Source organism: Ascaphus truei, chromosome 7, assembly GCF_040206685.1.
Source record: "Ascaphus truei isolate aAscTru1 chromosome 7, aAscTru1.hap1, whole genome shotgun sequence".
Taxonomy (NCBI): Eukaryota; Metazoa; Chordata; class Amphibia; order Anura; family Ascaphidae; genus Ascaphus; species Ascaphus truei.
Window position 1 is genome coordinate 47,234,965 of NC_134489.1, and position 18,893 is coordinate 47,253,857.

General features: G+C 39.7%; 1 protein-coding gene across 5 annotated transcripts in view; it reads left to right on the forward strand.

Moving 5' to 3' along the window:
* LOC142499209 (leucine-rich repeat and fibronectin type III domain-containing protein 1-like) overlaps window positions 1-18,893 on the forward strand; it is a 50,456-nt gene that overhangs the window by 20,794 nt on the left and 10,769 nt on the right. For 4 of the 5 annotated variants that reach the window (XM_075608241.1, XM_075608242.1, XM_075608239.1 and 1 more), the window contains one exon: window positions 7,656-7,757. The gene's annotated coding sequence lies outside the window, so the exon portion shown is untranslated. Of the gene's footprint in view, window positions 1-1,234; window positions 1,336-7,655; window positions 7,758-18,893 lie in introns of those variants that run through there. The other variant, XM_075608243.1, reaches the window with a different exon arrangement.

The window sequence follows — 18,893 nt, forward strand, 5'->3', positions numbered from 1 at the left end:
TACTCCATAAAAAATATATATATATATATATATATATATATATATATATATATATATCAATACACACATATACATGCGTCCAATTAAACACACGTGTATATGTATTAAATTATATATATACACACTAGTGATGGGTCATCAAAATTGAAATGATATTGATACAGTTATCATAATTATATATTTAGATTTTTTCTCATATTCTTTATTATTATTTTCATTATTATTTTCAGTATTATTGAGTTGGCGTAATGCCTCCCTGAGGTAGTCTGTCCTACTCTGGACTACCACTATTGGAATCTTGGTCACTTTCTCAAATAAGATTTATCAAGGAATTTCTTAATGGTTTTTCGTGTAGGAATTTTTATTTTACCCTGATTATACATATTTTTCAATATTCAGTTAATATAATTATGATAACTGTATCAATATAATTTCAATTTTGATGACCCTTCACTTGTGTATGTATATAATTTAATATTTAATACATATACGCGTGTTTAATTGGACGCATGTGTATATATATAAAAAAAATTATTGGAGTAGTTGATTGTTTATACATGTTTTCGTTGTTTTTGTGCTATAATGAGTATTTAGATTTTTTTCTCATATTCTTTATTATTATTTTCAGTATTATTTTTTTCTTCTTTTTTTTCAATTATTTAGGTATGATGTTATATATTCATTTATTCAATAGCAACATTTCATAATTTTCCTTTTGAAGTTTTTTTGAGTCATTCGTTATTTTTAATTTTGTGTATTCACACTCTATATGCATTTAATTATATCTATTAATTCATTGATGGGTCACCAGAGAATAAGCATGAGGTTTACTATTAAACACACACATTTTGTTTTTAGTTATATTTGTTTTTAGTTTCATATTTTCTATTGCCTTTAATTAGGTTTATGTTGTGTAGTCTGGTGTTCTTGCAGTCTGCAATATTATTAATATTGTTTTGTGGATATTGTTGATTTTTGGTTTGTTATATGGATGTAATTTTGTTTACATTGTATTATTTTGATTATTGGGTATATATCTGTGAACTATTTTCAATGATCTCCTTATGGCCAATGACTGTGGCCCTTTTCTTCTCTGCCTGCTCTTGTAGCAGGGGGCGGATTCTGACCTCAGTCTTGGTATTGGAGGTTTTTTATGATGCTTTTAGCTTTGCCTTTTGAACCTTTTGTTGTTCCATTCCTCTTTCTCTCCCAGAGCAGTGTTGACGTCAGGGGATAGTGCAGATCAGTGTGCATGCGCTTTGAGATGTGCGTCGTGATGTCACTACGCTGTTTCGACAGTGGAAGACCATGATAATAACTCTTTATGAAAGCGAGGTGACTATTTTAACTTTTAATGGATCAGTTTAGTTTAACTGAATGTCTAACTTCATGTAGTGGAAAATACTAATACAGTATGCTGTAAAAAAACATAACAGGCTCTGATATGCATTGTATCACCTTAATATCTAATATATGTGGCTCCTATGTTTTTCCATGTTGTCAGTTTACATACAGTACTGTAGATCAATTTTGATATAGATATCTTATAGTTATCTTTTGAGAACCATAGTACATTTCTACACGTGATATACTATGAGAACATTGAGTCATACATTGGTTTCTCATTTACTCTGAGTGATTTTGTTTACAAGTTAAGTAGCTCAAATCCCCTGCACCATTTTACTTGTAAGTAAATATATGTTGTCTCAGCAAGAAAACAATTCCTGTGTGTGGTTTTTTTTTGGGGGGGGGAGGGGGGAAGGAGGAGAGCACAGTAAACATTACATAATCTATAATGCACATCGCTGGTGATGATATCTTATAATGAGCATGAGCCTGGAGAAAACTAATGCATCCTAATTCGCCCTTTAATAAAATTCAATGTAAATAAATATGTTTCCATGCACAATATAAGATACAGAATATGTTGCACACTAAATAGAAAAATCAAAACTGTGATACTTTTACCGGTGCTCTAATGCATGGGAAGACTGGCAGCTGTCCATTTTGTGATTCCGAAAGAGAATTAGGGCACACCGGATTTTCTAAAATATGTATTTTATAATATACCTTTATTTCCTAGCATTGTATAACTACAGGTTCCAGACAAGAACAGCAGAAGCGGCAGCAGTGAGGATTCTGTAAATAATTTGTTAAGAGAACATATGGAATTGTGTTCTACAGCATATTTATCTTAAATCTAAAAAAACAACCAAGATGTAAATTAAAATTAAATCCCTTAAGGTAATCCAGAAGGCTTTCATCATAAAAACATCATATCCTTATCCATTCCTGAGGCTGCTGTATTTATATGCTGTATTTGCATAGTTTTAAGGGAAGATACCAGGTGTGTCTGCATTTTATAGTACAGGCATACCCCGGTTTAAGGACACTCACTTTAAGTACACTCGCGAGTAAGTACATGTCGCCCAGTAGGCAAACGGCAGCTCACGCATGCGCCTGTCAGCACGTTCTGAACAGCAATACCGGCTCCCTACCTGTACCGAAGCTGTGCGCAAGCGGGGAGACTATAGAGCCTGTTACACATGTGTTATTTACATCAGTTATGCACGTATATGATGATTGCAGTACAGTACATGCATCGATAAGTGGGGAATAGGTAGTGCTTCACTTTAAGTACATTTTCGCTTTACATACATGCTCTGGTCCCATTGTGTACGTTAATGCGGGGTATGCCTGTACTGTACTGTGGTGGTTTCTTCCTCTCCACATCCTATTTTGTTTGTATGTTTGATAAATTGCATCTTTAGCATGTGATTAGTCTTTTTCATGTAACAAGGTTCACAAGGATATTTTATTGAATATATTACATGTGTCGTGGTACATGAGTCTTCATTTTATTGAAAAACTTATTCCACTTCATGGGTGTGTAAATAAGTCCCCTGTATTAAAGCTATTATACACCGAAAACTTGAAGCATTTAAAACATTCTGGTTTAGGGGGTACTCAAAAAGTGAGGAGTGTTCTTTTGTGTTTGCGTGTATTAGGAAGTCCTTAAGGTTTTGTCCCCTTTTATGTGCAAACCTAGGGGGTGAAGTGAACTGGTGTAGCCAGTCTGTCCAAAACAGTGAAAACAAATCAATGCGTTCATCTTGGCATAGGAAGAACACATCATCAATGTATCTACAGTAGAACAATATTTTAGAATAATATTCTGCATCAAAGATGAAGCATTTTTAAAATTGGACATGAATAACTTAGCATGACAGTGCCCCATTACTCCCCATCGCGGTACCAGATGTTAGTATATAGTATGCATTTCAAAACGTAAAAATATTTTTATACAAAATAAAGTGAATTAATAATAAAATGTAGTCTGCTGGAGGGTTATTTGTATGTACATCCATCAGGTATCTCCTAATGACAGCTAATCCCTCTACATGAGGAATAATCATGTAGAGGTTTGTATCATTTATAGTTACGAGGAGTACCTTTTGTCCGTGTAGTGGGACTTGTCTAATTGTTTTTAGAAAATCAAACGCATCTTTTTTGTAAGAACGAGTATTATAAACTATCGGCTATAAGAATTTGTCTACAAAAAACGCCAATGGTTGATTTATGGAATTGGTTGCAGAGATTCTAGGTCTCCCTTGTGGGTTGTGAAAGCTGTTATGGATATTCGGTAGAAGATAAAACAAAGGGCTACGTGGGTTTTTCATAGTTAAAAAATCGAATTCTACTTCACTGGTCCATACTTTTTTTAGTCCCAGCGTAAGTATCCCATTTACTTCTTGTTGGTATGAGAGTGTAGGGTCACAGCTCAATAGGGTTGTTTTAAAGTCTCTTGTTTGTATTGCGGGTAATTTTGCAGTACCAGTATTCCTCCCGTGTCCGCTTTTTTAAAGATAATTTCGTTATTTTCCATCAACTCATTTAATGTTTTCTTTTATGGAAGTGTCATATTAAAGTAACTATGGGGTTTATGTTTGAAATATTTGTTCAAATCTGTTTTAACCAGTATCATAAAGACACTGAATGCAATTTTTTTTAGTGGTGCAATAAATGTAGATCTTAGTTTAAATATCGTTGCGTGGATTGTTTGCACAATATAACCGCCAGAGAATTTCTAAAAATCATGGCACCAGGGTCGATACCATTATATACAATATAAAGAACAGCACAGATACTCAAAGTTTCTTAAGAAAGGATCAGTATGGTCGGACTTAAATATTACAATATTTCATTTTACGAATATGTTCCCAATGGTTGGGAAAGGGGCACTTTAGTCTACCTTGGAGCTAGAGGTTTATTAGCAGCCATGTTTTTTACTTAGCTTCATGCTATTTACATTTACTGTTCTATAAAGGGTGCGCTTGCTACGCCGTGCACGCGCGACAGTTATAGTTGGCTGAGGTTAGTCATCCTTTCTATAATGGTGCCGCGTGCGTGCACTTCAGTGTGTGTGGAACCGGCAGACGGGGGGAAGATGAAGAAAAGAAAGAATTTGCACCGCTACCGCCACTGTTAATGTGTGTGTGTGTGTGTGTGTGTGTGTGTGTGTGTGTGTGTGTGTGTGTGTGTGTGTGTGTGTGTGTGTGTGTGTGTGTGTGTGTGTGTGTATATGTATGTGTGTGTGTGTGTGTGTGTGTGTGTGTGTGTGTGTGTGTGTGTGTGTGTATGTGTGTGTATGTGTGTATATATGTATGTGTGTGTATGTGTCAATAACTGCACAAATATTTTTTTTTATTTATCCAACATGTTTTTTTTTCCTTTTAAAAATCTTATTTAAGAAATTATTCACTCACACAATCTATACACACACATATGCACACACACATATATATACACACACACATATATATATACACACAGTACCTTCCCAGCATGTCGCTCCCGGCAGCACGGACTCTATACATACAAAAAGTGTGCGCCACATGCACGTGCGTTCGCACAGGCGCGCTCGCGCCCGCAGTTACTATATAACAATCCTTATAGTGTTGAGCTGTGTTGATTGTGTGTGCTCAATACATATACACTTAAAAGAAGCAATTCCTCATACTGGTTTATTTTAAACAAAACTTTAAAGCACCTTTTTTTACAGGGTTATCATTAAAGCAGCAGTCCAAGCTGTTGGTTAAAAAAAATCCCTTTAATATGTTCATCAATACAATCCACATAATGATAAGTAATTAGCTAAGTTGCCGATCGATAGGTGAACATTTGGCTCGGGGGTTCGCTAAATGGCTGTCAGTGCAGTAGAAGAGGACCAAAGATGCAAAGTTCTGTGGGGAAGATCATGTGACCAGGCAGTCACTAGATACAATTTGGTGCACTGCTAGAGAGAGGGCAGGGCTCAAAATGGGGTGTGCCAAAGCCTGTTTCAGAAGAGGAAGGGGATGTGACTTAGTAAATGTTTACTATAGAAACAAAACATGCTTTTTACATTATAATACATGAAAACATTTATTCAAAGTTGTATTTTAAAAAAATGTTACAAGTATTTGCTCAAAGTTCAGAACTGATTTATAAAAAAAACACACATGTAGGGTATTGCTTGGTCTGCAGCTTTAAGTTGAAATGAGAAATATCGTGTTTTAAAACATGTTGTTATTGTGCTTTTTACAGGCAGGGTTATGTTCTCAATTGTGCAGCTAGTTGAGCTATTTAAAATTGGAAAACAACTGTTGAAATAGTTGAGAAGGTGCTATATTTTTAATTTAAACATATGGTTGTGGTATGCACAAACACATGATATGTGAGAAGTAAATAAGCACCGTTTAATTTTTTTGCCCCCCTTTTTTTTATATACAGGATGAGAATCAGGGTCCCCCCTGAGCCAAATGCCATTATAGCTACTGGCTTTAAATCTCAATTAGGGGAAACAAAATGGTTGACTGATTACAGCCCAATAGGAAGCTGCAACATCATTGGTTGTGTCTTTCTACTGGATGGCCATTTAAATCCCCTTGAAAAACCAGGATGTAACCCTGGTAACTTCACTAGAAAGTATCTCAGTAACAAGGGGCTCCCTGGTGCTGAAAATAGTGCAGTTGAGCTCTGTAGGACCTCTCCCGGGTTCCAATAATGTAAACAAATCGAGGTTATTTAGGGTGTATGGCTCCTTTAATAGCATAGTTGTTTTGCTATTTACCAGCGATTCCCAACAGGGGGTTTAGGAACACCTAGGGGTTCGGGAGGTGTCTCCAACGGGTTGTAAAAAAAACATATTTAATGGCAGATCCCAGGCCGTAGAGTAGGTTCCTGTGTGGCACTGCACGCCTAGTAAGGCATCCTAACTGCACGTTAACATGGGAGGTAGAGCTGTCAATTACAGCAGGAGCTTCCAAAGTCGCTTCCACCAATGCTATGCATCCACAGCAGCAAGGCATTGTGGGACGTGACTTTGGTGAGGATTGACAGCTATACCACCCATGCTGTTTGCCCACACTTAGGTGCAGATGGGGCCTTATTAAGCACGTGTTCCTCCCCCCAACCTCCAATGAGCCATGGAATTACACTGCCTGGGATTGGTCTCACAGTTTTGTTAGCAATAGTCTGATGAATACGCCATACAGTAAGATTTATAATTGAAGGGTCCAGGGAACAAATATTTTCTAACAGGGGTGTGTACAGTGTAAAAAAAAAAAAAGGTTGGGAACTACTGGTATAGCTGTACACAAGCTTCCAAGACCCATCATATCTCTTCTGCATGCTGTATGCTCTGCCTGGTGGGTATATAGATTAATAGTCAACATGCATTACTCCAAAAACCAAGAGGAAGGTTATTATGTCACCACCAGCAGCTCAATAAAAGCAAGTTGGAAGTGCAATGTTAAAGCAGGCACAACACAAGGAATTTCTTTGATTTCACTTCACCAGTATTTTGGCCCCAGCTTAAAGCTGCAGACCATGCAATATTCTACATGTTTTTTTATTTTTATTTTTTTAAATAATTCCATTCTGTAGTATGAGAAAATGTGTAGCATTTAAAAAAAAAAAAAAAAACTCTGAAATTAAATTTGTAATGTATTATAATGTACCAAGCAAATTTTGTTTCTTTAGCAACCATTTACAAAGTCAAATCCCCTTCCTCTTCTGAAAAAAAGTTTTTGGTACGCCACTCCTCCAAAGCGAGCACCCCTCCCCCCTCTCCCTCTCCCTCTCCCTCTCCCCCTCCTTACCTGCTTTCAGGCTCCACACGTTATGTGACGCATTGTCGAAGAGCTGGCTGAGAGCCGGTAAGGGAAGAGGCAGAGGCCTCACGCCTCCCCCGGCATTTAATTTACATGCCTGGGGGAAGAGTGTTGGGGCTCTTCAACCGCCACGCCCCTCCTAGAAAATCCCATGCCCCCCAGTTTGCACACCCATGATATAAATAACTCTGTTGTTGCAGTGTTTTCAGTCTCCCAAAAGTAATGGATTTAAGGGTGTGTGCTCATTAATCACAAACATTACACAGATATAATTATTACACAGAGACGCATGATTGTGTGTGAAAGACATAGGAATTATGCGTTAATCTTAGACCAGCTGCTAACGACTTTGTGGCGTGTAAACCCTAGGTTTGCTCCAGTTTAACAGTCTGGAATCTTTGATAAATAGCCCCATTATGAAATGTAGGTTCCTTAACTGATAATGAGCTGAGTTTGCCTTTAGTTTAGCAGTCTGATAATATTGTCACTCTTTTTTTCTAGCTGCAGGTCCAGCACTACAACTCCCATGGTACAATGCATAAATGCCAGGAAAGCTGCACGGTCACCTGCCCTCAAAATGTAGTGCCCCACTGCTGGTGAGAGGTAAGTACTGCAGCACGTAGAGGGAAGATGTAAATGGGTGGCCGCACAGGGGAGCTCCGGGGCAGGTTTTATTTGATCAGTGCAGTGCACACCTGCTCATGTCTGAGAGGGGGTAGTATCCTGCAGTAACATTTCAACTGACTCAGAGGTCCGTCCAGGCCAAAATTATTCTGATGCCCTCAGCACATTGCATGTGAGAGAAGATGGAAATCATTAATAATTCTTGGCTCCTTTGAGCTGAGTCTGCAAAAAGAGCAACAGAGCAATCAGCCCAGACCTACTCCTAAATATGACCAGAAATTGGGTTCATCCAAACTGCTTATTAATTACACATCAGAGACACCAAGTGCAGCTTCCACTAGTATGAAATCCCGTGCTTTGATCTTTCTACATTTAATCCAACATGGTGCTGGCCACTCTGCCAATGAATGGCTGTCAGAAGGGGTGGGGATTTTGTTTGTGTGTGTGTGTGTGTGTGTGTGTGTGTGTGTGTGTGTGTGTGTGTGTGTGTGTGTGTGTGTGTGTGTGTGTGTGTGTGTGTATATCCTTATTATTGCACATAAATGAGTAATGCATTGAGTGACAATGTAATGAAATATAGTTATAGCATATATGGTATCAACCCTTGAGGTACTTTAATTAGCTGAAGTAAATATGGCAGGTAAGATAAGAAAAGGTACTGAGATTAAAGAAAACCGCGAAACACAAATTATATATATATATATATATATATATATATATATATATATATATAAAAAGAAAAAGAAAGTAGCGCCAAAAGATAAGATAATATAAATGCAAATAGCAATAAATGATACTAAAACACCCTAATATAAAATAATTAATAATCAAAAAATGTACTTAAATGAACACTTAGATACATAATATAACAAAATCAAAGTCCAATGTCCAAACCCTAAAAACGAGTCCTTACAGGTAAAACCAGGACAATGTGCAGGATCCAGGGGCCCACGGCAGCTCTCACATGGAATAACCAGTTCCACAGCAAAATCTATAAGAGAAACATAACAGAGAGCGCACGCCCCATAGTGTAACACTGTAACATTTAATGTAGGGAAGGATGGGTGGGGGGATTAAAAACACTCACAATGTGCAAGTTAAAAATGGGCAGTATGTGATTAATAATCACCACCAGGCAGGTCCAAACCGCAGCAAATAGGGAGTCCACGAACAGCTGGAATCAGTCTCCCAAACAGCGCTGTCTCTCCGGTTCACTCGAAATCCTTCAAAACAGTCTGGTATCAAAGTTCGCCTTACTATAACTCCATGTGCTCCTCGGCCGTAAAGGATGCACACAATGTGATGACGTAATGTTGCAAGGAACGTCCCTGACGCGTTTCGTCGCAACAAATGCAACTTTATCAAAGGGAAAGGCCCTGAAGAAGAATAGCAATCTATAAGTACTGGAGGGTCTCAATCTTGATTGGTGAACTAAGTGATAATACCTCCCCTAGAAACGAGCCGTAGCTTAACAGAATTACAATTAAACTTTAACTAATTCAATTTGACTGTTATTTAATTCAATTATATATATATTTTCTAAAGGGATAAATAATTAAATAAACGGACTCTCCAGTAAAGATATACTGCCATATATTATAATAACATAGATGCATAACATATACTGCTATAAATGAGTTAATATTACACTATGTGATAAAAGAATACTAAAATATATCAAATACATGACAACCTATAAGTGCCTCAAATGTTTCACTAATTCATATCAAATATAATACATATATAACAAGAATTTAATAAATTTGACAAAATACCTAATAGTTTGAAATTACTATAAAATTATTTGAAAAATCCTTGTGTGTTAACACTTACATGATATGCAATCCAAAAACAATTGGTTATAATTATAAAACCAATAGCACATTCATAAATACACAGGTGGCATTTACAATATCTAGCATAGACAAAAAATGGAGATTTATTAGAATGTCCACATAAATAAAATATATTGTTAAATTCAGAAGAAGAAAGGAATGTGAAAAAATATGGATGATATTATGTGAAATGACAAGTGTAGGGGGAAGGATTGGATAGTGAGGAGGGGGAGGGGAAGGAGGGAAGGGAGGGGGAGGAAGAATGGGGGGGGAATGGGGGAATGGTGGAATGGAAAGGGAGGGGGGGGGAAGGATTTACAGCAGTGGACGGGGATATGTAAAAAGAGGGGGTAGGGCCAAAAGGAACAGCAGAGAGTAATACAGAGAAAACATGCCCAAGATGTTAAACTAGCTTATACCAAAGTGCTGGTATCTAAACATTCATTCAGACCACCGGGGATAAGTGTCCCCAACCGGTGTATCCAAAAGGTCTCCCTTCTACAAAGTATTTTAAAACGGTCCCCCCCTGATTCACTAGGAGGAATGTGCTCAATACCCATAATTTTTAAGAATTCCGGATCCTTATTGTGCTTGCTAGTAAAATGTCTCGGTAAACTATGGGTAGTGACACCATTAATCACATTCCTCCTGTGCTCCAGGAATCTGATACTGAGGGGCCGAGTGGTGCGGCCTACATATTGGAGGCCGCATCCAAATTGAATAAGATAAACGACAAATGCACTAAGGCAATTGATATTGCCCCTTACACTATATCGTTCATCCTTGTGAAGGGAGGCAAACTCCACTGTATTATTAAGATGTTTGCACGTGATGCAACGACCTCTGGCACATTTGTGATTACCAGTAAGGTTCACCGAAGTGGCATCGGCAGCTGCAACTGTAGATTTTAATTTGCTTGGAGCGATGATGTTTGTAATATTTTTGGCCTTCCTATATACAATTGGAATTTTCTCAGGTATAATATTCCCCAAATGGGGATCACATTTTAAGATGCTCCAATGGGTATTTAATATACCCTGGATGGATCTATGGGATTGGTTAAAGGTGGTAATAAACCTTGAGACCCCATCTACTGTTGATGATCCAATTCTTGGAGTATCATATCTGATGTTTTTATTTTTAATAGTACACTTTTTAAGCAGTGATGACCTGTCAGATAGCTTCACCCTGTTGAGTCAGATACCAGGTCAAAGGGTTTTAACCCTTCAGCAAAAACTTGTCACTCAACTCTTTGGATTGGCAGGCAAAATCACTATCCCTGGAACAGTTCCTTTTGAGACGATGAAACTGTCCCAGGGGGATGCTCTTCAGCCACTGTGCATGGTGGTTACTGGAGGCATGAACAAAGTTGTTTACTGCAACAGGCTTGAAATGTGTGGTGGTAATGATAGTGCCTTCTGGATCTGCAGTCAAAACCAGATCCAGAAATACCACTGAAGTAGAACTAATGTCAAAAGTAAATTTCAAGCCCATAGCATTGTGATTGAAGGAAGTAAGGACATTGGAAAAAACAGTGATGTCACCCTCCCAAATAATAATAATATCATCGATGAAACGACCATAGTATACGAGGCCCGCCCCCAGCTCTGGATTGGGCCAAAAAGATGTTTCTTCCCAATAACCCATGAAAAGATTGGCATAGCTGGGGGCAAACCTCGTGCCCATGGCCGTTCCACAGATTTGTAGGTAAAAAAGATCCTCAAAAGAAAAATAGTTGTGAGTTAAAATAAACATTATACTTTCTAATAGAAAATCTTTGTGAATGGCGGGAATAGAGGGATCCGTGCTCAGCCAGAAGTCAATGGCCCTGACCCCCCTGGAATGATCTATTGACGTGTATAGTGATGACACGTCACATGTAGCCCATAAATAATTGGGCTTCCATTTGATCTCAGAGATCGAGTTGATGACATGCAGCCTATCCCTAATATGTGACCTGAGCTTTGCTACAAAGGGTTGAAGATAATAATCAACATACTGGGATAGGCCAGACGTCATCAACTCGATCCCCGAGATGATAGGTCTCCCAGGGGGGTCCACCAGAGACTTGTGGCCCTTGGGCAAATGATAAAATATGGGGGTGCGGGGGTGATCAGAATATAGAAATTTGAATTCAAATTTGGTGAGAATACCCTCCTCCAAGGCTGAAAGCAAATGCTGTTTCAGCAACACCTGATACCGTGATGTGGGATCATCTGGCAAGGGAATATAGGAGGCAGAGTCACCCAGTAGTCATCCGGCCTCCAATAAATAGGCCGATCTATCCTGGATGACTATGCCCCCACCCTTGTCAGCATGTCTGATGACAATGTCCCTATTTTCCTTCAAATCACATAGTGTCTCTAGTTCACCTTTAGATAGGTTTTTGTTAAATCTAAATGGTTTACTGCACAGTGTCTCAAAATCTTCGAGTACCAAGTTGTAAAAAGCATCTATGTACCCTCCCTTTGATTGGTAGGGAAAGAACAGTGACTTTGGCCTGAATGGGGAATGCATGATAGTTGCCCCATCATCCAATTCAATATCTAGTGTTTGCGTTGAGTGTACGGTAGTGTCAAATTTGTCAAAAGCATTGCTGAAGGAACCCTGCGTCCCCTCTGACTGAATCAACAGGTCAGTGAGCGCATCTAGACAGACCTCCTCCTGAGTACTCATACCAAAAGTGGATCCAGCTATCTTTTTGTTTTACAGGAGGAGGTCTGTCTAGATGCTCTCACTGACCTGTTGAGTGAACTAGAGGCACTATGTGATTTGAAGGAAAATAGGGACATTGTCATCAGACAGGCTGACAAGGGTGGGGGCATAGTCATCCAGGATAGATCGGCCTATTTATCGGCCTATAGTATATCTTTACTGGAGAGTCCGTTTATTTAATTATTTATCCCTTTAGAAAATATATATAGAATTGAATTAAATAACAGTCAAATTGAATTAGTTCAAGTTTAATTGTAATTCTGTTAAGCTACGGCTCGTTTCTAGGGGAGGTATTATCACTTAGTTCACCAATCAAGATTGAGACCCTCCAGTACTTATAGATTGCTATTCTTCTTCAGGGCCTTTCCCTTTGATAAAGTTGCATTTGTTGCGACGAAACGCGTCAGGGACGTTCCTTGCAACATTACGTCATCACATTGTGTGCATCCTTTACGGCCGAGGAGCACATGGAGTTATAGTAAGGCGAACTTTGATACCAGACTGTTTTGAAGGATTTCGAGTGAACCGGAGAGACAGCGCTGTTTGGGAGACTGATTCCAGCTGTTCGTGGACTCCCTATTTGCTGCGGTTTGGACCTGCCTGGTGGTGATTATTAATCACATACTGCCTAATTTTATCTTGCACATTGTGAGTGTTTTTAATCCCCCCACCCATCCTTCCCTACATTAAATGTTACAGTATCACACTATGGGGCGTGCGCTCTGTGTTTTGTTTTTCATATATATATATATATATATATATATATATATATATATATATATATATATATATATATATATATATATATATATATATATATACAACACACAGAAAAAAAGAGAAGAACAAGCGCCCGATCCTAGTGTGATACCAGTGTAAAAATGAATTAAACTTTGGACATTTTACAAATTAAAACTCACAAACATCCGAGTAGTATGCGCGTTGTATGAGTAAAACTCATGCCCCAACGTGCTTCCATAGAGGTGCTGCTCCGTTCGAATCATTCTTGGATATCCTCCTCTCTGTTCCTCTCTTGTTGTGTCATCTCTATGCTGTAAATGAGGGTTCCTGTGTATAGGAGTTCATAGGTATTCTCAGCTAACCGCAGCTCCTCTCGCCGGTGTTTGCAAGATACAAGCAACTGCTCACAACATGAACACGTGACCCTACGCGTTTCATCAGTCTAGCGCTGATTTAATCAGGGGATAGATACTGTCTGGACTACTGATTCTTAAATATATCCTTAGTCCAATCACAGAAGACTTAATTAATTAAAATTGTATGCAACTGATTCAATTCCTATTCCAACATTCACTTAATAAATTCAGATTCTAAAGGGATTTTACTAATCTATCAAAATATCATTTAAATTGAATATATCTCAATACTAGTAATCAGTATAATTTAAATAGACATATTTCTATATAAAAGGCTAATTAAAGGACAGCAAAGACATTATATTACTTTCCAATGAAGTTAACTTTTAAACAAATAGTAGTAGGTAGAGAAAAGGAGCACAGCTACCGGAACTGATCCTGAATGAAAAAATGAAGGGCAACTCCAAGTTAAAAATAAAGGGTATTTAATATATTAGCTCACAGGAAGGTGAAAAAAAAACGAACGCACCAATGCGTTTCGCCCCGTGGGACTTTGTCAAGGTGTAATGGAGTAACACACAATCTTACCTATATTGCTGCCATTTCGCGCCAAAAGTCCCGCAGTATGGCGTCGCGCATGCGCACCAGAGACATGTTGCATTGCTGTGACACTCCCCCAGGTCTGTCCGATCCCTCCGGTGCATGGGATGACATCACAAATGCGTGTCCGTGTCCACAATGGAACGCAAGCACGCGCCACCCCTGCTGGGCTAGAGGAGGCAATGGTGAAATTTTAAAAACATTTGTGTATATAGGTAAGTGTGGCACGACAGCCTGTAGCCGAGGTCAGGCAATAGTCCACACGTGTAGTTTCAGGTTAAAACAAATCTTGAGTGGCTTTACTGTATTTCTCCACAGCATAACTAAACATGTGGGCACACTGTCCATTTAAGGTATAAAGAAAACATAGCAAAATAAATCCTGCTTTACATTGGGAGAACTTACTAACACTGCAAACCTATCTATCAGGATGGCTGGCTAATCCATTACCAAACCGTTAACATATCAAACAGTTCGAAAACAATATGAACAGTTCTTACTGTGGTTTAGAGAGATACTTGTGAATCCATCTGCATAGCAGCTTGTCTAGGATAGCTCTGAGACAGCCACCTGATTACCAGAAATGACTTCCTTATATCTCATGCTGGTTGTCAGGTGTATTGGCTCCCTTCTGATTACCCAACCATTCCTCCTGGGTTAACCCTCTGAGTGCTGGATGAAGCACTCAGATGTATGTCTCCCAGGCATAACTGTTAGTGGTTGACGTCACCCTGTCACAGTAAGATTGTGTATTACTCCATTACACCTTGACAAAGTCCCACAGGACGAAACGCGTTGGTGCATTCGTTTTTTTTACCTTCCTGTGAGCTAATACCCTTTATTTTTATCTTGGAGTTGCCCTTGAATTATTTTTTCATTCAGGATCAATTCCGGTAGCTGTGCTCCTTTGCTCTACCTATTACTATTTGCTTCTACTCTTCAGGATTGTACGCCTTGGAACACTACAAACTTCTGGACCATCAGGATACCCCCAAGGGCAGGAAATGGGCATTAGCCCTTATATTTGTACCTATGACCCTCATATTGGGGATGCTTATGTTTAAAGAGGGGTTTGTGCAATATTGACCATAAGCTGCGGTAGTCAAGCAGACTGACCACTAGGTCTCTTTTTTTGCCCCCCTATATGTGCTTATGGATTCTATACTCTATGGATGAATAACAGTGTTCCTATTTGATGTCCTAATGACTGAATATATATAAGTAGTGATATAAGTAGTGTACACCCTGATATTGAGCACCATTTTCTTCACAAATTTCAACTTTGAAACAACATAATATTATATGATCTCACTTATTCAAAAAGTGTAGATACTATGTAAGATCAATAAACTATTTGTAAATAGTGTAAAACAACAATAAATGGTTGACAATACATTTTGATGTAATGATCAAACAATTACCATATCTCCTTGATCCATGTACACGTGTCCCTAAAGACGCATACACTAAGACCAGCATAGCATATAATCAATCTATTAATATAATTATAATACACATTGTGTTTGTAGCGCACTTTCTCCCACCTCCTGGGAGATATGGCCGCTACGGTGTGTGTGGTGCGTTACCTGTGGCTCACAGGAGAGCCGAGCCTCCGCTGCTGGGAGCCTGGGGTGTGTCTGATCCGTCTGGTGACAGCGCCTCCACCTGCACGGGATCCTACTATGTTGGATGACCCCGTGACAGGACCCAATACAATAATACACACAATGAATAAAATAACAGTTAACTATATGCATAAAACTAATAACAATAACACCACGACCACACCACTTAGACCTCACAGGGCCGTAACTCCACAATGTCCTCCATCCAATGTCCCCACGTGATGGGTTATACCCCCAAAGTACTGAGGGGCCCTTGGGCACCCAACCACCCTGGTGTCCACAAGCAACAACCCACCCAAATGTGTGAGACAGCACTGCCCACAAGAACTGAGGGTGTATAGTTGGTGCACTTGTTGTACCTGCCCAGGTGTTCCTACACCCAGGTATGGCAAGAAGGTAATGCGGATCAACTGATCCAGCGACGTCAGCGTAGCCTCTGCCTCTATGTTGGGTAGTGTCCCGCGTGGATGGTGCCACCATGAAGAATGTCTCTTATCTGTAGGGGGTGATCTGGTCCCAGACCACCTGATGCCAGATTGCAGCTCTTGTCTGTGTCCCTCAAACTGGTACTACAGTGCAGTGTCCCTATCTATGGGCCTGTCCCTGCAGCAACCACAAGCTGAGGGGAGTCGGGGCCTAGCTGGGGCCTATGGGGGTCTCTGGCCTAGTGCAGAGACCACAGATGCTCTGCACACACAACCTACGCTATTCCTCTCCCAGCTCCGACTGCCTGGCGTGTTCCAGCTTGCAGAATGTATCTTTTTCTTGTGCAGGGAATGCTGCAGCCCTATTGGCTGGTTCGCGCCATGGGATGTTGCTGCCCCATTGGCTGCTGGGGGTTTTAGTTCCCCTGCGGACATGTATGTAATGGCTACTGCTCTGCCTAAGCTACTGCACATGCGCAAAGCCCTGTAATGGCCACCTCACTCAAGATTCCTTCTGCGCATGCGCTAGACGTTACTGCGCATGTGTGCAAATTTCCAAAATGGCGGCACCCTCGGAGGAGCTCCAGCGATGCACTCGCCAATCCGGTCCATACTGCAAACTCCTGCAGTCTCCCCGAACTCTCCCCAGCCTCCCCTGCCAGTCGCAGCCGCAGCGGAAGGTAAGGGGACACAGGGTGGAACCCAAGCCACATGTTCAAAGAATACATACATATACCATAACAATATACATGATCATATGAGAGGCTATAGTCAACTGAACATATATATAATTTGAAGTTTGTACCAAGATAATAATCTTGAAAAGGATTGACTTCAGATTTGTCAGTGTGTACTATTACAAATTGATAAATTATTTATCAAGGAGATATAAATTCCAGCCGGAGATATTTTTAATAGCCCCCAAAGTATTTTTCCACAAGGCCAATCCAAGGCTTGTAGAAAATGGGCCTGCCCTGCAGCATGATGCTGCAAAACTCTGTATTTGACACTACAGTGGGTTGACACATGGATTTTGAGACTCACCCCCCACTCCTCACAGTAACAGCAGTGTGGCTTAGAACAGCCTGGCTGTCCCTTACAGGGTCTAATCAAAGTGAAAAGTCCACGCTTGTCCTGTCCAAAAGTGTCATCCCCATTCAGGCTCAGGCTCCTTATCCTGAGGCAGCTGACAGATCTCTCGCAGAAACAGAAGGAAGAAAGATAGGACACACGTGTCACCTCCTCTAACCCATAATGCCAAACAATTTTGTGGGCAAGGGGAATGCTCACGGGGTGTATCCATCTCTGCTCTGTAAAAACTGATTTATCAAACAGAAAAATCCCATTAGAAGGTGTGGGTGTTCTTTTTCTTTTTATTTATCTGGTGTGGTTTACTAGCATCATTTTGCACCTTGAAGACTGTAGAAGATTCATTTCAAAGTCTCCAAGTGCAAAAATAGGACAAAACAAATAAAACAGCACCAGATTTATTAAATCATCACATTGATTTTCTCATAAGACCTGGTGAAGTATGTTGCACTAGTTTTTCAGGTGGAAGACGTTGGGTAAAACCAGAGGTGGCTGTACCATTAAGGGACATACAGGTTAGGTGGCTGCCTAGGTCCCAACGGGGAAAGGAGCCTCACATGCTTCTGGCAGAATCTGCCTTTTGCCAGGTCTCCAGGGACATACAGCACACCTCAGAGTGCCAGCAAAGACTAACCTTACCCCAGTACACCCCTGCAAATTTGTTTCTGACTTCTACTGCAGCTGTGGTAGAAACCGGTGCACAACTGGACACAGATGGAGCTACCCTCTTTGCAGCCCACTACTAAATCTTCCTCATAAACATTTGAACATATTAAGGATGGGCACATTGAGGCCCTAAAATACTACACCTGTCAATAATGGGATTGGTGGTATTCCCAAGAACACTTGCTTTCTGGGTTGTCCCGGACCACAGGACCATAACGACATAATCGATCCGAGGATGTGAAACCAAAACAAACCGTCATTTCCTGGTTTCTCTCAGATCAGATGCATTCTCGCGTTATTTCCCCCATCATATACATACGCCCTTCCCTTGACGGCTTTTTGGTTAGGAAATTAGATAGAGTCTGAGACTGTAAGCTCTCCAATTAATAAGAGAAAAAATTTCAAAGCAAAAAAAAAAAAAAGCAAGAAGAGAGACAAACCAAGCTGAGGATAGGGACTGATAGAAACAGAGAGAAAGAGGCAGATAGAAAGCATAGGAAAGGGTCATCAATAATAAAACTGAGACAAAAGGCAAAAAGCAAAATAAAAGCAAGCACAGTAAATATCATCAAAAGACCAAAACAATGAAAGCAATTAAAATGGGGCAGAGATACACTATGTATATATATATATACCATACATATTTAAAGTTATGGTGGGTGAAAAAGGCGACAAGAAACCGCCAGCACTAGCATATAGCAAATAATAAGATCACTTGTGAGCACATTCACATTTCAGGCAAAAGGTGACATTGGTGTCCTCATTTGCATGTCATTTCCCAGAATTCCTTGCTGCAGTGGAAGCACTGTATGTTAGGTGAAAATAGTGAAAGCCAGGGTTGCAGACCTGTCTAAGACATGTAAATGTGCTCACAAGTGATCTTTTATTTGATATATATATATATATATATATATATATATATATATATATATATATATATATATATATACATACCACTCTGGGAAGAAGCCCAGTAGGGCGAAACATGTTAGTGGTTTAGGACGCTCTATTTTGGATACTTTTCTGCTTATTTAAGGACTTTGTCACACTGTGGCTTCTGCTG